The sequence below is a fragment of the Arvicola amphibius genome, chromosome 2, assembly GCF_903992535.2.
Source record: "Arvicola amphibius chromosome 2, mArvAmp1.2, whole genome shotgun sequence".
In the NCBI taxonomy this organism is placed as follows: domain Eukaryota; kingdom Metazoa; phylum Chordata; class Mammalia; order Rodentia; family Cricetidae; genus Arvicola; species Arvicola amphibius.
The window spans coordinates 169405567-169428769 of NC_052048.2; the positions used below are offsets into that span (position 1 = coordinate 169405567).

General features: G+C 37.3%; 1 protein-coding gene across 1 annotated transcript in view; it reads right to left on the reverse strand.

Moving 5' to 3' along the window:
* The window catches only part of Tspan12 (tetraspanin 12), a 104021-nt gene extending 81814 nt beyond the window's left edge, over positions 1–22207 (reverse strand). The window contains exon 1 of the mRNA XM_038320383.2: positions 22086–22207. The gene's annotated coding sequence lies outside the window, so the exon portion shown is untranslated. The remainder of the gene's footprint in view (positions 1–22085) is intronic.
* Positions 22208–23203: the final 996 nt, after the last annotated feature.

The following is a 23203-nucleotide window of genomic DNA, read 5'->3' on the forward strand; positions in this document are numbered from 1 at the left end:
TAGCTTTGATATAATAAATAGGTGTCTCATCCATTTTTTATGGAGACACCCCATCTGTGTTTTGAAGGGTTTCGAAGGTACAAGATTAGTTTACATACTTTCTTTACTTCACAACAATAACAAAAACTTCTTATTTGGGAGAACTTCAGAAATGGCCTATTGTTACACGGGTCAAATATTCATGGTTTTTGTGGGTACATTTAAGAATTTTCACTTTAAATCTGCTTTCCTTTTGATTCTCCTTTGGCTTTTCAGGTTTAAAATGGCTATAATTAAAATATATGAATCACCTGTGCTCACATTTACTTATGATGCCTTTTAGACCTGGACCATTCACTGCGAGTGTCATTTTACTTTATAAATATGGGTCACCCAATTGTTGGTGGTTTGCTCTTCTAACCCATAGTCAAGTGCATAAAACATGATGCATTCAACTTATCCTCATTCATTTACAGTGCCAAATGACAATGATAATGGATCTTTTTAAACTTGAAATCATCACAGAATAATTAGTGAATCAGTGATCTGCAGGAACTCGGTGAAAGTGTCCTTGTGATCTTCAGTTCAATAGATGAGGGAAAAGGGTGATTTCTCCAAAGACATGCGCTCTGCTAAAGCTCACTGGAGAGTTCCAATTGTTCTTACAGAATATTTGCATTCACTGTAAAAATGTGTCTCCACCTAAGGAACCTTCTGATTGGTTTAGTAAAGAGCTGAACGGCCAATAGCTAGGCAGGAGAGGGATAGAAAGGATTTTGGGGGAGAGGGAGAAAGAATGGTAAGAATCAAGACGCTAGATTTCACCAGAGACTCTCAAGAAGTCGGACACATGATACAGAACAAAGGTAACTGAGCCACGTGGCAGAGTGTAGATTAATAAAGAAAGGTTAATTTAAGTTATAAAAGCTAACTGGAAAAAATAAAGTTAATGTCAAGCTTTCATAATTAATATTAAGTCTTCATGTCATTATTTAAAGGCTGGTACTCCAATGACTGACAAAAAAGATTAATATGAAATGTTTTAGAATTATTTTCATAGTGTTAGGTAGTAAAGCTGCAGTGAATTCAGCTAGAAATATCAAACACATTTCAAATCTTTGGCTCGTTCTTCAGTGCCACATCCCCCACTTGGCACGCTGCATTCTCCACATGATTATTGCAAAGGAAACACTTACCATGCCCTGATGAATACAACAATTACAACACAAAAGAAATCATTAATGCATCAGAACAGAAAGACTATGGCCTGTTAGCATGTAATTAGGCTTCTGCTGCAATTATCCTCCATCTGAGAATTTTTCTTAATGTAAAAATGATAAAACAAATCATAAGCATTCACTTCATTTAATTAATGAGCAGCTAAAGGCACATTTAGTTTAATCTGTACCCTTTTGTATGTTTTCCTAGGCATCTTAATTATACAAAACCTGAGTATGTTCGCATACTAAATATTTTACAATACCTGTATCCCAAAACCTTTTCCAGGCACCCTTATCTCCTCACCTCAGAAACCTGTCCAAATTTCCATTGTAGGTGCTAATTGTAGGTATTGAAGCATTATAAGAGGAAAGAAAGTATTTGTAGAACACCAGATGAGCGAGGTAAAAAAGACATATAATGAGGCAGAGAAGGAAGGAGAAAGTAGTAGGAAGAGAGTCAGCGGTGAGTAGAAAAAAGATGCTGAGAGGAGGTGGAAAAGAAATGGAAAGCCAAGGACACAGGAATAAGACAAGAAAAAAATGGAAAAGTAAGCCTTGATGACACGGCTTGTCAGATGTAGAAATGGGGACACAGAGATCATGCTGTGTTCATATTGCTCAGCAGGCTACCTAAGCCAATCAACCACCCATCATCTGATGCGGGATTCCACTCTGTATGCTGTGAATATGTTTTAATGCCATTGGTTAATAAAGAAGCTGTTTGGGGCCTATTGCAGTGCATAATAGGGCAAGGCAGAAATTCCAAGCAGATAGAGGAGGAAAGAGTAGGTGGAGTCAATGAGAAGTCATGTAACCGCTACAGGAGACAGACTCCAGATACTAGATGAAACCTTACCATTAGGCTACAACCACATGGTGACACACAGACTGATAGAAATGGGTTCATTTAAGTTACAGAAGCTAGCTATAAATATGCAGAAGCTAATAGACCAAGCACTATTTTAATTAATACAGTTTCTGTGTGCTTATTTCAGGTCTGGGTGGTTGGGAAACAAACAAGCAGCCTCCACCTACAGATTGGCATGCCAACATGTGCTGACTACATCCATGTAAAACCTAAGAAAGCTTGGAAAGGAATTCTAGGCACAAAAGAACAGAATTAAGCATGACTTCTCTGTAGCCAGCATTTTTGGGGGTGGAGGGATAGGATCTATTTGCTGGCAGTGAGCAGGGGTGCCATAGCTCCTTTAGGAGAGAGATCTTCCTGATTCAGTGGTATCAGCAAAACAAAACAACAGCAACAACAACTACAACAAAAACATGTAGTTTTGAAACCGTGGCTTTCTGAGTCATGCTTTCAAGAGGCCAAGCACTTAAATGGGGTCTATGAGCTGTGTGATACAAATTGCTTAATCGTGACACAGACCTGCTGCAACTGTGGAGCTGGAGCCATGTGCATGGCTCTCAGAGGCAGTGAACATGCCTCTGCCATGTTGGACTGGGTGAAGCCAATAGGCAGTGCCTTGGAGTTTGTCCTAGCCATTCCCACTTATTTAAAATGAAAAAGTGCTCTGAGTCAAAATTAGTTACAGATATTCATGCAATAAAGACAAGTCCAGATGGAAAAGACCTCTAAATGGGTCATGGTGTTGGATAAGTAAGTGTACATAGGCTTGGGAGAGAGAAGAAATAGTTATAAAAATAAGCAAATATTTTTTAAAAGAACAAAGTCTTTAAAGAGATAAAGTCATAGATTAAAATAAGCCACATAAAGATGGAATATAGACAGAGAGTCTGGATTATGCATATTATTGTGTTTTCTTTGAATTTTTTGACTACAGAGAGACATTTGATTCTGAGGACTGCTAAGGAAAACACACACACACACACACACACACACACATATATTTAAGGTATCTTGACTTCAAAATCTGGGTCTAAGGATATGATGCTTTGGAAAAGAGGTTCTGCTTTTGTTTTCATAGAAATGAAATTCTTCCAGACTAATGTGGTTTGATGGGCCAAGACCCCCTGAAAGATTCCCGTGAAACCCCAAAACATTTTGCCCAACAAAAAAGCAGAATGCAGTTTGGGAGAAATATGTCCAAATTCCCTAAATTATTGTTTATAAATGTGTGTGTATATATATATATATATATATATATATAAAGGGGATATACTATAGAAATTTTCATTGGTATGGAACTTGGTCTATTAATACAAATTTAAGGTTAATTTTGTTATATGTATATTTCTGCTCTTGATTAAGGTATTGTGCTTTTGGAGCTCATTTACAATGTAATGTATAATTAAGAAATATAGGTTAATATATAACCATATATAATAGTCAAGCTTGTAGTCATGTTAGTTAGGTTGTCTAGATATATAGAGATATATTTTTGTTAGATAATCTTCAACATTTTCAAAGAATTACAAAATATGCCATTAAAAATGTTTTAATAACTTGGGACTTTTTATGACAGTAAGACACATCTGCTCCTGGCAGCACCAGTCTATTTCAAGAGGATGATGGGTATCGAAGAGACTCCTTAGGGAGTTTGTTAGCCATTAGAGCAAGAAACTGCTCTTGCCTGGATTTCTTGATAAATTGGACATGCATAAGCCACAGAAAAATGACTGCTGAAATTCCATAAAGAAGGTGAGACAGTCCTTCAGGTTCCGTTTCATGAAAGGGTCTGCCTGACATTTTGCAGGACACAGCAGAAAGCAACTGATGAACTTTATCAGTACAAGGCATAAGAGATCTTCAGATTTCCTGCTTCATGAAATAGTCTGATGGATATTATGGGCCTGTAGGCTGAAGATGGGCATCCCATTGTTACAGAAAAACTTTAAGTGACTGTCCACGCAGCAAAATGTCTCTGTCAATTCTAGAGTTTTTGGACATTGCTTACAATGTACTTCCTGTTTACTTAGGTAATATATCCTTCTAGAGGTTTTGATGGAGTTGCAGAACAGAAGTTTTCCTTAGTTAACATAACGTTACTTAGTTTTCCTTAGTTAACATAAATTTACTTAGTTTTCCTGAGTTAACATAAAGGATAAAGTAGATGTAAATATTGTAACCATAATTCTTGCTTGATAACTCTTTTGTTATATGTAATTTTCCTATGTTAAAATTAAAACCTTCCTTTTATTTAGACAGATGTGAATTCCCCACTTTATGCTATGAATATGTTTTATTGACATTGGTTAATAAAGAATCTGCTTTGGGACTATTGCAACATAGAATAGGGCAAGGTGGGAGTTCCAAGAAGAGGAGTGAGTAGGCAGATTCAATGAGAAGCCATGTAGCCACCTCAGGAGACAGACGCTAGATGCTACACAGAACCAATACACAGATTAATAGAAATGGGTTAATTTAAGATATAAGGACTAGCTAAAATATGCATAAGCTAATGGGCTAAGCAGTGTCTTAATTAATACAGTTTCTGTGTGTTTATTTTGTGTCTGGGCAGCCGGGAAACAAAAGAGCAACCTCTGCCTACAATCTCTCAATCTATCTTTATCTGTATGTATGTTTGTCTATTCTGTATCATCTTTGCTTGACCAATAGAAGAAAGTGATTGATGGTATTTTTGTTTTTCTTTTGTTTCCTGTTTTATTAGCCATTTCTTTTATCTTTTACTTTCTTTCTTGGAGGTTGTTTGTATGTGTATGAGGGTTTTGCTTACATAGACAGACAGACAGACAGACAGACAGACAGACAGATAGGAGGGATGGTGGGTGGATATATATATATATATATATATATATATATATATATATATATATATATATCACTGTGTACCTGCTGTTCATATAATCCAGAAGAAAAAATGGAATCCTCTTAAACTGGTGTTAAAGATGGTTGTGAGCCATCGTGTGGATATTAGCAATCAAACCCAGTTTGTCTGTAAGAGCAGTCAGTGCACTTAACTGCTGAGCCATCTCTCCAGCCCCATTTTGAGCATCCTTCTGTCTCTGGAGAAAAGTGCAGAGAAGACTAAATCTGGCCTATTATTTTTCAAGAGATAAAGTTCTACAATTACCTAACAGTTTATTTTCCTTCCTCTATAACCAAAGGAGCTCTGAGTCACCCCTTGGACTATTTCCTCTGCCAGAACTACATTCCTTACTGCCTCCTAAAAATGTGGTACTTGATCACTAAGGTCTGTAGGGACAGTCAAAGAGAAGTTAATTCTGTTTCAGAAAATATATATGCCCTATTTTGCTTGGTCAGGGCATACACTCTGGGCATGCTGAATAGAACGACAAATGAGATCAATTCAAGAGCCAGTGCAGAGGTCTTGAGTCCTCTCAACTTGCTTACAACTCCAAACAACTTCCTTTATAATCTATGGCTAGAGAAAGATTATGCTCCAATAAAAATCATGCGTGGAAAAACTGTGCTAAGTGAGTTTTCTCCAAATTTTCAGGTAGTATGGTCCTGAAATATTTCAAATACATGCATATATGTATATTAAGCATGTGGCCAAGCTTACTGGTACATGCCTTTAATCCAGTTCTTGCAAGGCAGAGACAGGTTTATCTCTGAGTTTGAGACCAGCCTGGTCTACAGAGTAAGTTCCAGGACATCTAGAGCTACACAAGGAAATCCTGTCTCAAAAACAAAAACATTGTGTCTCAATATATAAATGGAAAACTTATTTGGACTTACCAAAGTCACTTGATTATAATTCAGTTTTGATTATGTATCTTAAGTATAAAGAAAGTCTCAAAATAAGTAGTGTTGAAATGTTTTCAATCAGAATTAATATTAATAAAATAATATATTATGATGATACAAGTGGATATTATTGTAGATAGAATGGTGGGCTGTGTCCCGCCACCCTGCTAGCTTTACCCAAAATAATTACACGGAAACTGTATTCATTTAAACACTGTCTGGCCCATTAGTTTCAGCCTCTTATTGGCTAACTCTCATATCTTGCTTTAACCCATATTTAGTAATCTGTGTAGCACCATGAGGTGGCTGCTTACCAGGAGAGATCTTAACCTGCGTCCTTCTCGGAGAGGAGAGGCATGGCGACTGCTTACATGGCGACTGCCTAAAGCGTGTGCCTCACTGCCTTCTACCCAGCATTCTGTTCTGTTTACTCCGCCTACCTAATTTTCTGTCCTAGTAAAGGGCCGAGGCAGTTTCCTTATTAACCAATGAAATTAACACATAGACGATTATCACTTCTATAAAAATTATGCTACATATCATTGAAGTTTTCAATGAGAAATTTTGCCTAATTTTTCAGAGACCATATTCTTCTAGCATGCAATGATGTGACCAAAATTATGATTAAAATCATTGTACTCTTCAGAACAACACAGTTGCTACTCTTAGTACTTTTACTTCCTAATCACATTCCAAGGGTTTGGAATGCCCATCCTAATTTGTTGGAGTCTGGACTATAAATTAAATATTTTTAGTACTGTCCCTTAATGGGATACATATTATAAATTCCAGAAACCACTGGGGTGAAAGAATATTATAACCATAGGACATAGAAGACATTCTTTTAGGCTACCAACCAGCTCCCAAACAGTTCATTATTATTTAATTATTTATTTATTATTTGTTATTATTTAATAATAAATAAGAAAGTTTATTATTAGTTATGAATGCTTGGCCTTATCTTAGCTCTTGTTTTAATCTGTTTATCTTTATCTACATTTTGCTTCAGGGTTTTTTACCTTTCTGTATGTATCATGTATGATGTATATATGTATGTACATGTATGTATGTCCTACTTTTCTGTTTTTTATACCTGACTGGCTGGCAGCTGCCTGGCTTCTGGACCCAGGTATGTCCTTCTCTTTTTTCCTTGTTCTCCTTCTTCTTCTCTCATTCTTTCTTCTCCTTCTTCGTTTTTTGAGCCTAAATTCCTCCTCCTACTTACTGTCTCAGCCCGACAACCCCACCTATCTCTCTCCTGCCTATGTGCCATTCAGCTTTTTATTACACCAATCAGGTGCCTTAGGCAGGCCAAGCAAAACAAATGGAACACATTTTTACATAATTAAACAAAGACAACAGATACAAACATAACACACCTTTACACAGTTAAAGGAACCTTCACAGCAGAAATAAATGTAACACATCTTTACATAGTTAAAGTAATATTCCACAATAATAGGTTTTTTTTTCTTCTCAGACTGCTTTATACCCTTCTGTCCTTCAACAAGAACATTTTAAGCTCGGCATGCCTGCAGACATCATGAAAGCAGATTTAGAGGCAAGACTGAGCTTGCATTCCCACTGTTGAACTCTACTCCAGTGGTGTTGCTCTGCTGGAAAATCATGACATTTTGCCTCCTTTCTTGTTCTGGTCCCTCAGTAGAAGAATATCTATTTATGGAGCTAAAACGAGGCGTCTCCAACAAGGACAGCTTTCTTTGGGTTGTGTCATGACCAGGGACTCCAACATATTCCTAACGAAACCTTGAGCATAAATATTTCATTGGAACAAATTTCCTAGACACTTTGAAGGCACCCGAAGTAGCAGGCATCGAACCTTGTCAGTAATATTTAACTTTCGCAACTGGAAAACAGAACACTTGGGCTCTCCCCTTCAAACTGTTTTCTCTGGAACGAAGGTCACTATAGAGGAAAAATCTTTTGCTCTAGAGTTTATTGCAAGTCTCAGGTCACTTCTATTGTGCAGTGACATGGCTGTCTTCCAGGGCATCAGTAAAGCCTTCAGAGACATCTGGAGTGAGGAAATGTGCAGCCCCACTGCATGCTCACAGTGGGACAGCCATAAGTACTTTTCTTACTTTTCCCTTCTGTATTTAGTATCTCCATTTTATCATCTTTAATTTTTCCATCCTTGTCAAAAACATATCCCAATAACTGTAGGAACTCAGGTTTTGGTGTGTGTGTGTGTGTGTGTGTGTGTGTGTGTGTGTGTTTTGTTGTTGTTGGTGATGGTGGTGGGTTTTTTTTTTTTCCATTCAAAAACAGAACCAAAGGTGCTGGATAAAGTCACAGCATTGTCTCATTCTGCATTGTATGAGGAAAAGGGTTCTTTTTTTCTTATATAAATTCACCTTATTTTAAATGCATTACCTTGTTTCCCTATTCTCTGTGATAAAGGGGGCTTTGGTGAGAAGTGATGGGCAGAGACAGTGGCATGTCACCTGAGAAGTCTCCTTCCCCACTCAGCACTAAAGAAAATATTTGCCTTCTACTTAGCCAACAGGTCTTTTCTTTAAAACTCGACAAACTTGTTTTTTAACTAAGTAACCCCAGTACAGACCATAACAGGGTTGCTTTAGATTTTCAGCTCATTCATGCCTTAGAAAAAGGAAAGAAAGAAAACAGAGCCAAACAAAAGTCTCCAGGCTTTGAGGCCAAATAAGGAGAAGCAAGAAAAGCTTCTTAGTCTATGAAATAATTATTTAAAAGCTATCATGGCCTTATTAAATTATTGCTTTCCAGTAAATGCCAACTAAAAAAACAATCTCTTACTAAATGCCAAAGAGTCAGGATAGGCAAATTTCCAGTGTGACCTTACTTTCTTAGTTGCACAAAGCACAGGTAGAAGAGGCTTCATTTTAATGATACTCAGAGCATCACAAGTTTAGTGGTAGCGCTGGCTCCTGAGAGTTACTTATATGATGTCTCCACATTTTCTGTACATGATAAACATTTTAATTCTACTTAAAAAATGACTTCCTGTGAATACAGTCAAAGAAGCATTGGTAAGATGTCAAGATACGCACAGCATAAGAATATTTCCTTAAAAAAATATTCTGCTGAAGCTAAATAAATAGTCATCGGGTTACTACACAGAAGAGTGAGCAGCTGTTTCTATTTAGGGATTTCATATATGTCTCTACTGCTCCCTTTCTACTCCACAAAATTAACCCAGGATTAATTTCAAGAGCTCACCCACCCTACAGGGCGCTGGGAGTAGAGAACAGCTGTGTGGCTGGGCATTTTGTGACTTCCAGGTGTTTGTCTTCTTTTACTCTGGGTCCACAGTCACTCCATCTCCTTGTATCATCTTAATTAGTTCTCAAGCTTTAAATTACAGGTATCCCCTGACTCTAGCTAAGGACTCAAAACTCCTGTATCCAAACTTACAAATATCTCAGGTTTAATGTACACAATATATTTTCATGGGTGGAATATCACATTGCTCTTTGGAAGTAGTGAATAGCCACCATTTATTCAAACTATTTTTTTACCCAACTGGAAATCTAATTTTTAATCCCTCACTCTTCTTCCTATGTGTAGTCACTTGGATGGAAAGTTCTATCCATTTTACTACAGAGAATATGTTCAGTTGTTTATAGTTCTCTGTGTCTACTGTCACCAACCTAAGCAAATTCCTGCCATGACTCTAATGGACTACTTCTACAGTCTCTGACACATCTGCACAAATCCCTTTCTAAAATGTAGTCTAATGTCTATAGCACACAAATAGGTACTTTTCACGCCAAACACTGAGGTATATTTCGCTTGTAGTTACAGTGAAATACAAACTCCTCTGGTGCGGGACAATTCTGTATTCTGTCAATTATGTTTTAAATAAATGCTGATTTTGGCCAGTAGCCAGGCAGGAAGTATAGGCAGGACAACCAGACAGGAAGTAGAGGTGGGTCAATGAGAACAGGAAAATTCTGGGAAGGAGTAAGCCCATTCCTCCCCAGTCCTGCCCATCCTCCAAAGAAGGAAGATGTGACCTGCCCCTCTGAAAAAGGTACCGAGCCATGTAGCTAACATATACTAGAATAATGGGCTAATGTAAGTTATAAGAGTTAATGAAAAGCCTGAGCTAATGGGCAAATCAGTTTATGATTTATGTAGACCTCTGTGAGATTTTCTCTGGAGAAAATTGGTTGGGGGACTGAGTGGGACAGAAACCCTAACAAGCAGGCCCCTCATGTTACACTCCTCACCATGGTTGTTGTCAGAGGCCTTGTGTTTGCTTCCTGGCCACCCAGACTCCTAAAATAATCACACAAAAACTATATTATTTGCAATACTGTTTGGCCAATAGCTTAAGTGTATTGCTAGCTATCTCTTACATCTAGAATTAACCCACTTTCATTATTTTATATTTTACCATGAGGCTTGTGGCCTACTGGCAAGGTTCCAACTAGCAACTCATGTCTTTCCGTCTGGCAGCTACATAGCATCTCCCTGACTCCACCTTCTTTCTCCCAGCATTCAGTTTAGTTTTCCCTGCTTACCTCTATTCTGCCCTGCCAAGCCCAAGACAGATTCTTTATTAATCAATGGTATTCATAGCATACAGAGGGGAATCCCACATCACCTCTCCTTTTCTGTTTAAATAAAAAGGAAAGTTTTAACTTTAACATAGTAAATTTACATATAACAAAACAGGTATCAAACAAGAATTACAGTTACAATATTTATATCCACTTTATTTTATCATAATTAAGAAAAACTATAATTATAACTATCTATTCTTCAACTCCATCAAAGACTTTAGAAGGATATAATATTACCTAAGTAAACAGAATGTGCATTGTAAGCATTGGCAAAGACATCTCGCTGCCTGGACAGTCACCCAAGGTTCTTCAGTAAAGTTTTGGGCACCCATCTTCAACTAGTATCTGGCAGACTTTTGCATGAAGCAGGATTTCAAAAACAGTTCCACCTATATTGACAGCTTGTCAGTCACCTTCTTCTGTGTCCTGCAGAATGTCTAGCAGACTCTTTCATGTAGCAGGAACCCCAAAGGACTATCTCACCTTTAGGCAAGTTCAGCAGTCATTTCTCTGTGGGTCCTGCATGTCCAGTTCATACAGCATGGCATCAAACAGTCCAGGCAAGAGCAGTTTCTTGCCCAAATGGCTAGCAAACTCCATAAGGAACTTCTTTGGTACCATCTTCCTCTTGAAGTTATTGGTGTTGCCAGGAGCAGATGTGTCTCATTGTCATGAAAAGTCTTAATCTCTTAAACATTTTAAATGCCATATTCTGAAGGTCTCTGAAAGATTTGAAAAATATCTATCTAACTGAAATATATCTCTATATAACTAGAAAACCTAACTAACATGACTACAAGCTATTGTAAATGATTATCTATTAACCTATATTTCTTAATTATGCATTACATTTCTAAATGAGCAGCACAATCACAATACCTTAATGAAGAACAGAAATATACAGCTAATAAAATTGGCCTTAAATTTTATCAATAAACCAAGATCCAAACCAATGCAAATCTCTGTAGTATATCCATATCACATCCCCCTTTAAATGTAAACAAACATTTATAAACAATATTTGGAAATTTGGTGCTACTGCTGAAGCAGGAAGACCTCTCTTAAAGGAGCTGTGGCACGGCATGCTGACCACCAAGAAACCATGCTTAACTCTGTTCTTTTGTGTCTAGAATTACTTTTTAAGCTTTCTCGGGTTTTATGTGGATATAGTCAATCACATAGGCACACCAATTTGTTTTATGAGGCTGCTTGTTTGTTTCCCGGCCACCCAGACTCCCAAAATAATCACACAAAACTATATTATTTGCAATACTGTTTGGCCAATAGCTTAAGCATATTGCTACCTAGCTCTTACATGTAGAATTAACCCATTTCCATTATTTTATATTTTACAAAGAGGCTTGTGTTCTACCAGTAAGTTTCTCTCCCATGTCTTTCTCCAGCAGTGGATACATGGCATCTCTCTGACTCTGCCTTCTTTCTCCCAGAATTCAGTTTAGTTTTCCCTGCCTTCCTCTTTTCTGCCCTGCCAGGCAGAAGACAGATTCTTTATTGACCAATGGTATTCACAACATACAGAGGGGAATCGCACATCACCCTGTAACTACAGGAATGTTGGCCATGATAATAGGTTTCATGATCCCACAAATAAAACAGCTCAGAAAACACAACTAAGCATGTGAATACTCAAATTGTAGAAAATATAAGAAGAATGAATGATTCTAGGGAAGAAGCAGAAGTAAAACTCAGTAGTCTCACCAATCTCTGTCTATTTTTCAGGTCCCCAACAAAGGGCATAGATTTGACTTTATGAGAAAACTACAATAATAGACAAAATAAATAGACAGAAGTGTATATAAAACTCACAGAGAAAGTATGCTTGATTGAAACCTTTGATATCAACTTGTAGCCAATTTTATTGCTTTCAAAATTTTATTAATATATATATATTTTTTTACTAATTCTAGACAGTCATAGGAACTACCAAAAAGCACTGTGTATCTGAGATGAGGACAGCCAACCAAAGAGTTTGCTTTCTCTTACATTTTTTTCTTGAGAAAATGATCAAACATTTATCTATTAGATCAAAACCCACCTATAAGAAGATTTATAAATAACTTCATTTTCACACATTCTTAAGATTAATCATGAAGAATAGCACATTTCCTGGTGAATAGTAATGTCCTCACAAGCATTTAATTTTTCCCATAAATGTGAATATTCCCTAGCTCTATCAATAACTTTTACTTAAATCCAGCTTTCTGCTGAAAACCTACTGGCATCTTCAACACAGTATGCCAAAAATAAAACTTTCCCCAGCCCCAGGATAGTGCCCTTCACTAATACTCCCAAAACACATTACATCAACCCCTTGGACAATTATACTTTATAATGATATTTCATCTATATTTGTCATTAGACAGCAACCTCTTTAAATATAATTACCATTGCTCATCTTCTTAATGGATTAGCATTATCCTAGAAGCATTCTCAAAACATTTTTCAAACTGAAAAAATTAACTTCTCTAAAATAATAATTAAAATGTTTTGTTCAATCTAAACCTATATCATAAGACATATAATTAACATTTGAAAAAATGCAGTCATCAACACATATTTCATAATTAAAACCTGTATTTTAATTAGTTTATAATTAAATTAGTTTCATCTGGGCTAGTTTGGGGGAAATTCCATGGAGCAGCTTATCAAGAAGGAATTTTTGATCTGACTGAAGATATCAGCAGAGTGGACTTGGAATGATGGTTAAGCATTTTAGTTCAGCTCCCTTTACCTGAAGGAACTGGTGTCAGTTTTCCTCTGGTATTCATGAGATCCCATCTCTATTGTCTCACATAAAAGGTGTCTTTATATCCAAAGAGCTCACAGAAAACCAGTTAATTTCCGTAAGTCTGCCAATGCAGGAGGTATCGTTTTCCTTTTTATATAGCTATTTTTTTTAAAAAAAATCTGCACATTATGTTTCAGAGTCTTGACAGGCCAAATCTTGTCAGCATCTTTGATCCCCAATACCTGTTATTTCCTAGATCATTCTGCTTGTTGTTTGAATGTAGTCAAAAGTTGTGGTTTGATATAAAATTCCATATCAGAATTATACCAGTCACAAAAGTATTAGAAAGATAAACTTTGTTTTACAGGCTCCATAAATAATTCAAATTCTGCTCATTTAGCTCAAATAATCATGAGGCTAGAGGGGATGTAGGCAAGCACTCAATGGTCATATGACCAAAATACCTGAAAATACAGTTGATGAAGGAAAGAAATCCTAAGAATTAAGTAAACATCCCCAAAAGTCTGTGTGGATAATTGTTGGACTTATAGATTCTTCTTATTGTGGTGAGTATGAGATCTCTGGAGGTTTGTGTGGGGCTTCCACCCCGTGACATCTGAAGTCAGAGCTCTGGCAGGGTATCATTTGTACTGTGCAGCTCATCACCTAACTTTGCACAAGAGGCTTTGAAGCCTCTGTTTGGCAGCCAACCATGATTCACTGCAGCATAATGCTGTCAAGGCAGCTGGTTCTGCACACACACACACACACACACACACACACAGAGAGAGAGAGAGAGAGAGAGAGCTTTCTGCAATAAATTATCCCTTCGTTATCTCAATTTCAGAATCATGTCTGAACTACGGATGTGGCTGGATGGTAGCACACCTTTCTAACATACTAGATGCTCTGGATGTGCTAAAAAAAAAATACAACCAAAATGGTACCTGTTATCTGTTGAGTCAGGCATGCAACAAGCCTCTTCACATAACACTATAAAACTTTGAAGCACCACTATAATTTGTTATCACTCAATTAGAAAAGTGGGAGCTTAAATATCTTTATGTTGTTCAAGTTCTGAAAATGAGCATGAGGTTCACCTGCTCGTATCTAGTCATCTATCCATGCATTATAATAGACCCAGAGATGTGGCAAAAGCTTGTTTGAACTGTTTTGGGAAGTCATTAAGAGATTAGGTCAATTATGTCATTAAAGGTCCAAATTCATCTTCATTATTACCAAAATTGACTTGCTTAGGAATTTTTGGAATCTGTAATTATCACTCAAAGTAAATGTAGGTTTTAAATATGATGTGTGGGTGTGTGTGGTGTGCACGCATGTGTGCGCACACTCAAGTGTGCCTGTATCAGTTAATTTGCACCACACACAGGTACACGTGCCTGTGGAGACCAGAAGAAAACATTGGATTCTCTGGGACTGGAGTTACAGATTGCTGTGAGCAATGTGAGTTCTGGGAACTGAACGTGGATCTTTTGCAAGGTCAGTAAGTGCTCTTAACCCACAAGCCATTTCTTATAGCAAACATGTACACATTAGTAGAAATTTTATATTGTATTTTGATTGCCCTGAATCTTTTAAAAATGAAATCTAAATCTTCATAGACATTAAAAATGCATTTTCAAGCTCACTGTGATGCGCAGCATTAGGAAGAATAGCATTAAGAAGACTGTGAAAACAGTCTGACAGTGGTTCTCAACCTTCCTGATGCTGTGACACTTTTATATAGTTCCTCATGTTGTGGGGACCCCAACCATAAAAGTTTGCTATTGTTATGAATGGTAATATAAATATCTGATATGTTGGACATCCGATATGTGATCCCGAAGGGCCACAGCCCACATGTTGATATTCATTAGTCTAGACTGAATAGCAAGGCACTGTTATAAACGCCTATCATCAAAAATTACCTTTTCCACAAAGAAAATCTCACAAAACCTTTGTGAAATTTTCAGTATGTGTTTATATGTGTGTGTGTGTGTGTGTTGTATACATTAGTGTTCACAGGTGTATGTAGGTACACATATGTGGGGGACAGAGGGAAATACTGGGTGCATTGCTCTATCTCACTTCACTTTTTCTTTATTATTAATTAAATTTTTCATCTATTTTCTTTTTCATTATTATTAGTGAAACTTTTTCATTTCTTTTATATCCTGGTCGAAGCTTCCCCTCTCTCCTCCCCTCCACCCTGTTCTTCCTACCTCTCCTCTGACCCCTCCCATTCACTCCTCCTCTGTTTCTGCTCAGAAACAGTCAGGCCTCCCAGGGGTATCAACAAATCAAGGCATATCAAGTTGAGGTAGGGCTGAGTTCATCCCTTTGTATTAAGGTTGGGTCAGGCAGCCCAGTAAGGGGAATAGGTTCTGAAAAGCTAGCTCAAGCATTAGGGACAGGCTTGAGTTCCACAAATAGTTGAAGAAAAAGAGGAAGGATTGCATGAGCCAGGGGGGTCAAGGTCATCATAAAGGAACCCACAGAAACAGCTAACCTGGGTTTATAGGAGCTCACAGACTCTGAACCAACAGCTAGGGAGGAGCCAGCCTAGGCCCACTACATATGTGTGACAGCTGTGTAGTTTTATCGACTTGTGGAACTCCACTTTGTTCTCTAGACAGGTTCTCTCACTGAGCCTGGAATTCACTGACTGGCTAGGCCAGCTGGTGAGTGGATTCCAAGTATCCCCCCCACCACCTCATCACTTCACGGCTGGGTTTACAGGTGGCACCAGCTTTGACATGAGTGCTGGAGATCTAAACTCAAGTCCAGCTCTTTTACCAGTGAGCTGTCTCCCTCTGCCATAATTCCCGAACTTCCCAATAAATGGAGGCTAGTCCTAGGAAAAGACTATCTTGTCTATGGCATGACAACATTATGGGCCCTTTAGATTGCTTACAGCACGCCATAATAAGAACTTCAAAACTGAAAACAGAAAACACTCACATAACTCATGCATAAGTAAATCATCATTATCCAATTTCAAGTCAGCTTATAGTCTATTAACTTTTCACTAGCTAACCATATCTCCAATTTTGATTTTATTTTTTCCTAGTTCTTGAGGTAAGTAAAAATAATTTACACCTCAAGATGAACATATTTGAATATATAGAAATCATACTTTTTACCACACTAACCAAATGATACAACTCTTTCTGATACTGAAAGCATATCAGATTGGATTCTGAAATATCTTGCAACTTTGTCTACTTGGCATAAAAATGTCAAGAGCATCTTGGGGACTGACCTTCCCCTTGTGGTCAGATACATATTAACCAAGCTCAGAAAAGTGAAGTATCAAATCAAATGGCCATTTACCAATTCACAAGGAGTAATATAAGTAAGTACCAGGGAGATCAGGCACTTAAATGTGCTGCACAATTATTTTTCTAGAAATAAGCCTCATAACGTCTCAGGTAACAATTCAAGGGTTTCTTGGCAGCATGGGATCAAAAGAAGAGACGTTGGGGATATGATTGGTTAATTAACGACATCAACCTGAGGTAACCTTATATGATGATTGAAAGGAAACATAGGTAATACCCTTTCTTCTTCAATAAGTTCAGTATACACTAAGAAGCAATATGGACTCAAACAGATGAAGCTCAATACCACCTTTATTACTGATGAAGAATGGGTAAAAAATAAATCTTCGGCTATGAAACAAAGTGAACTTTATTTTAAAAACTTTCCCAGTGCATTAAACTAACTATTGCTAGTATAATTGTTCAATCTCAAAGCAAAGTCCCTGAATACAAAGCACTAGAGAAGACCAGAATGTCTGTGTTCATCCTGTGGGAAGGTTCGTTTCCATATATGTGGGGAAAGGTGCAAGGGAGGGAAAAGAGAAGGATGGAGATAGGGACAGGAGAAGAGAAGTAGAAAAAAGGGGAAGCAATGAAGGAGAAAAAAGAGAGTTCTGTTAAGGTACCAGGGAGGAGCTGTGCACTGCTTCCTGCCTCACGGAGTCAGGATGAATGCTGCTTGCATATGCAAGCCACTGTGGTTATCATCCTTCCTTGTTTCTACAATGAGTTTATCCCTTTTCTCATCTGCAGTGTTTTCAAGTTCCATCAATACACTATTTCAAACCAATGTCAAGTTTAATGGGCCTAGAAGCTACCCGACTTCTCTAAACTATTTTTGTCTCTTTTCTGATCCATTGTCTGTTTCTCAAACTTCCTCAGTTCCAAAACCAGGAATGGAGACTCCCTCTAAGAGCCCCCCACAAACTCACAGTAGAAGTACTAAGAGGTTTACTAAGCAAATAATCAGAGGAGAGGGAAGATATGGTCTACTGCTCACCAGCCAGGACTTCATTATCTAAATACTCTAGCTGCTGGTTCAAGGCTCTACCTTACATCTGTCCTACCTCCTTCTGTGTCCTCATCATTGCTAGAACATGGTCCCATTGAGAGAGAATACCGGATACAAGAAATGAAGTTACATATTTGTTACTATAATTCTTTCATTGAAAGTTTGACTTTTATGTACTTCACTTGTCAGCAGAAGTTGCAAATGTTATATTATTGAGCTGGTCTTGAAACATCTATTCTAATATCATCTACTCATTTCCTAAATCCTAAATTCCCACTGTGGAATCAGCAATTTCTGGATATAGATAACAAGCAACTATAGGCAACTGAGGAAAGTTGGGAATGGGAGAGGTGGTCCTCACCAGGGAAGAGCACACCAATTGGTTGTCCAAATTGATTGCCAAATGATGTGGAATTCCCCTCTGTATGCTACGAATATGTGTTATCATTGTTTAATAAAGAAGCTCGGGGTTCTTATTAATGAACTCTTATATCTTAAATTAACCCATTTGTATTATATTATGCACATCATGTGGGATGTCCTTCTGTATATGTATTGCTACTGTTGGTTTGATGAATAAGGCTTTTAGCCAATGACTTAGAAGAGTAAGGCTAGACAGGTAATCCAAACAGAAATAGAGAGAAAGAATAGGCAGAGTCAGGCAGATGCCATGTAGCTGACAGAAGAGAAAGATGCCAGAACCTTACTGGTAAGCCACTGCCTTTTGGCAATAAACAGAGTAATAGAATTGAGTTAATTTAAGATATAAAGGCTAGCTAGGAATATGCCTGAACATTGGCCAAACAGTCCTGTAATTAATATAGTTTTGTATGCTTATTCAGGTCTGGGTGGCTGGGAAACAAAAGTACAGTCTCTATTTACAGTCAAATGGTCAGTCCTGAAAACAAACATATAAATAATATTATATGGACTGAACAATGTGTATTTAGGTATATATAGGTATATACATACAATAACAATTCATGAGCAAAGACACCATAATTTTGAAGGAGATTAGGAAGAGGTATATGAGAGAATTTGGAGTGAAAAAAGAGAAGGGAGAAATGTAACCAAATTATAAAGAAAGGTAACAAGCAAATTAGCTAAACTAGTGGACAATGAGGAAAAAGGGATCACTGTTTTGATTTCCATTCAGCACCAATTCTTTCTTACTATTGACCCTGTTATGATCCCAGCATAACAATGACAAAAACAGCCTTGTATGACATTATCTCCAAAATGAAGTCCCACTGAATATTACTTCTAAAGACTAAAATATGTTACATAAAACATAATTCCATTATCACATAGGTTCAAAAAGGCCATAACAAGGGAAACTTATATTTTTCAAAAATTAACATGTTTTTAAAAAAATCATTAATAAATACTATTCTACCTACTCTAATTTATTATTGATCTACTGATTGTTTAATTTTTTAACTTTTTTTTGAGGCAAGCTTTTGTGTATCTGAGGCTGGCTTTGAACTTGCTATGTAACTGAAAATGACCTTTCATGTGGGATCCTCTTGCCTCTGTCATCTCCTTTTCCAATGGCTGATGTTACATGTATGTTCTACTGTATCTGGATGATGCAGTTCTAGGATCCACCCCAGGACTTCCTACATGATAGGCAAGAACTCTATCAACCACACTATGTCTCTGGATCACTTCCTAGTATGTCTTGCAGTAGAACAGTAGTTTATGTTCTGTTAGTGAGCACAAAATTTTGTCAATTAAAATATGACAATCTTGTGTGATGATTTGTTGGCTTGTTTGCTTCCTTGTTATACAAGTACCAGGGAATGAACCTGGAGACCAGTGCATGCTGGTTTACTGCTCTACCATTAATCTATGTCCCCAGAAAATTTGTTTACATTTATTTATTTATTTATTCATTTATTTACATTGGTATGTGAGTGGTTTGACTGTAAACATGGATGTGCATCTTGTAAATGCCTGGTGCCCAAGAAGCGGAAAAGGAGGCATCAGATTCCCTAGATCTAAAGCTATGGGTAGTTATCAGCCACCATGTAGGTAATGGGAACCAAACCTGGGTCCTCTGCAAGACAAGCAAGTGCTCTTAAGCGCTGGAATCTGTCTGATTCTGTGTTGGCACCCTTAGAGATGGGGGTTAATTCTCACTATCATGTGCTTGCTTTATAAAGCTCCTCCCGGATTAAGTTTGGACAGATTCTACCATAAGTCTCCCTCCTGTTTACAGCAAATGGAAAGAAAAACAACTTAAATTATTCCTAGTAGTGTTTGTCACTCAGAGTTAACTATACTCAGTCATTCATGGACCTGACACCGGGGGCATTGGCACTGTTTCACACACCTTGTCTCTGTGCCACCAACGACATTGAGGCTCCAGAATTTCCAAAGAAAAGATTCACGGTTTTCTTCCTAAACAGCCATCTTTTCTTCAGTTTTTGTTAATTACACATCCTGGCTCCTAATGAAACATATCAAAAACATGGCTATATCCAGCAAGCAGACGTCATGGTCTTTCCTCAAAATGCTCCTCGAATTGTTTGCTGAATAAAAGAATATTTATGGCTGTATGTTGCCTCTAATACTAGTGGTAATAACAAGCTTCTAGGGGTAATAAAATATGACTCCTTTCTGTCCAGCCAACATTAGAAAATGTCGCTGATTATACCTTAATCATGTTCAATATGAAAATGTATCTTAGAATTGATAGTAAGAGGACTAATGGGCTCTTAATTTTCACAGGCATTGCCCAACATTGTCAAACCTGTGTGTGTTCATAGCATCCAACTATATGTTCAATCCCTTGTTCTTATTTAGGGTATCCAAATCATATTGGAAGGCATGCTATACATAGAAAATAAAAATGCAGAGTACCTGATTAAATTTGAATTGTAGATAAACCATATTATTTTTCTTTTTAGTGTGTCCTAGAGAGGTTGACTGAAAATAAAGTATCATTGCTTACTCAAATTTAATTGGTCATCCTGGACTTGTTTCTGGCAACATTAAATATATGTCAGAAATGTTATAATCTTGAAGTCATTACATGTCTAGTATTATTTTGAAACAATGATTTGGTTTAAGAATAGAATATATTTCCAATTTCCATAAAATCATCAAAATGCTAACTGCAGCTGTTTCAAAACGGTGAAATTCATAATAGTTCAAATGAATTTGGACTGGATTTTGCTTGAGGTTTTTTTCCTGTGTTAATGTTCTATTATCAGTATAATGAGGAAAATCAATAAAGCTATTTTCATTTAAAAGAAGATATAAATTATACATATAAAAAGTTATTAGATGAATTGTGTATGCAGCCTACTTTTTCAAATTTCTTACTAAACTAAATTCCTTCACATTTATTTTCTCTAGTTTATGAAAGGGACTGAAGCTGTGGCTCAGTGAAAGAGCAGCCAGTCTAGGGTGTGTGAGATCTAGGTTCAGTCCTCGGCAGCATACACACACCTGAAATGCACTGGACAGGAGCAAATGCATTCTCGCTGCTAAAATCGTTATTATTTTCCTTTCATTGCTGTAACAAACTACCACTTTCATGTAGCTGCCAAAGAGTTAAACAGAGCGTCTTTGTGGAGTCACCATGTTTTCTGGCATACACTGATCTTAGGTATTACATAATTATGTATTTGTCTATAGACAATTGTCTTCTAAACTTTAAAGATATCAAAATTTATTTTAAAAACCTGAAGACATACTGTCAAGTCTAAACACTATTTAAAATAAGTTTTAAGCAAATTAGGGAAGATAATTGCTTTTAAAAATAAAAAGTATGCTTGAAAAGTAGGTACTTTCAAATTTTTATTAAAGAAAATGCAAATCTGATAAACACCGAAAACTTAGACTTAGGCTTTTTCTAATGAACATTAGAGAAGGTTAAAATAAAATGTTGATTTCATGTATCATTTGTATTTGCTCACGAGAAAGCTTCCAATGGAGAGGAAAGAGGACAGCGGAAGAAAGATACTGGAACCCTCCCCAGCCTTCTCTTTCTAGCTCATCTCTTGCTTTTATAAAAGTTCAATCCGATGGGGATTTACTCCTTTAGATCTAAATTCTGTACTAAAATGGCAAAACAAAAAATAAAGAAAAACCTAGATATGACCATACACCTTGTCTTGCAGCTATTAAAAACGAAGATAAAACTTGACATTTGGAGGGGGGATATGGCTCAGACATCAGTTACCAGGAGCAAGTAGTTGGTCATTGGGACAGAAAACACAATAACTGCTTTATTTTCTATTTTAAGCACACCATCCTCTACCAACACAAACACAAGTCGTGACAGCCAGCAAGGGGATAAAAATCAAATGTAAGTCATTAAGGCATTTCTATTAGATTAAAAAAAATTAGTGTCCGGGTCGAGGAGAGATTGACAAAGGGCACTTGATGGAAAACAAGATGAAATCTGAAAGAAAGGAAATAGGTACATGCAGGCGGTTATGAACCATCCATCATATTTATGACTCATTCTTTATAACTTTCCCTGCAGTGCCCATTGTTATTTATATGAATTTTTAAAACCCTGAAATTAATGTCAAACGCCCTATGAAAATATACAAAACAAGGACATTACTTACAAATTCCTTGCGCCTCCCGCAGCAGCTCCGAAGCTGTATATCACATGGCAGTGTATTTCACTTTAAGCGGCCCCATCCACTTTCATCCCTGTGCTATGTATAGCACGCTGAACTGCCTTCCGAAGATCAAAGAGAAGCGGGCCCTGCTTTATTTACAAAGGCAAATTTAATGGGTAACCAAGGTGCCTGTTTTACGAAGCTGACTGGTCCCTTTTGAACTACTATCTATCGCCACTGATCCAGAGGCCGTGCTCGAAATGCAGAGGCTCTCTTGAATCTGGAAAATGTTCTTAGCTTAATTGGTGCCCTGTCTTTGAACTACATGCCATGGTTTTACTGGGCTGGAAGGGTACACAGAGATTCCTTCAGGGCTCATGAGTGCTACAGGAGTTTGGAACAAGAGAAGCAAACAAGACGAAAATGGAACTATGAAATTGAAAATATTTATCTCAATATAAATAAAGGAAGTACACAATGCAATATCAGTGTCTCATCAAAAACTGGGACACGGATCCAGCCTTGGTATGAGTTGTAAACCTCACTGCTCCATAGGGAAATAATATATTTGTTTTGTGTGTTACATTGATGTTAATGTAAAAGTGAATGTTTGTGAAGCAACAAGATACAAAAGAAAGATTTGGGAGATGTGTATCCCAATAGATTGGTAACTGGCAACATGAATTTGTCTTAGATGTCCATGTCTCCCAGATTTCTACATTCTCACCTTCAAAAGAAGAAATTGTCTTTTACGGGGGGGGAAAGACTGCTTGTCAGTATCTGTAAATCTCATCCTATGAGTTGTGCATTCTCTTCCTTTTTGAGTGCATGCACTTGTTTGGGCCAACGAGGAATGAATGGGAATAACATCAGTTCTGGAAGCTGCATTGACTTGGGAAAGATTACAAATACTCTTTACATTAATGGAACAAACTAGGAAGTGTTAGCATGATGAAGGAGTACCACGCTAAAGAGCTGTGGATATACAGTGTATAGAGTATAGTGCTGTGGATGACCAGAGCCTCTCAGAATCGCCTGCTCTATCTGCCTTGCCTCTAAACCACTGAACTTTGTCACTGCAGGATGGCCTGTCAAGCCCAATGGAATGTCTTATGTAATCA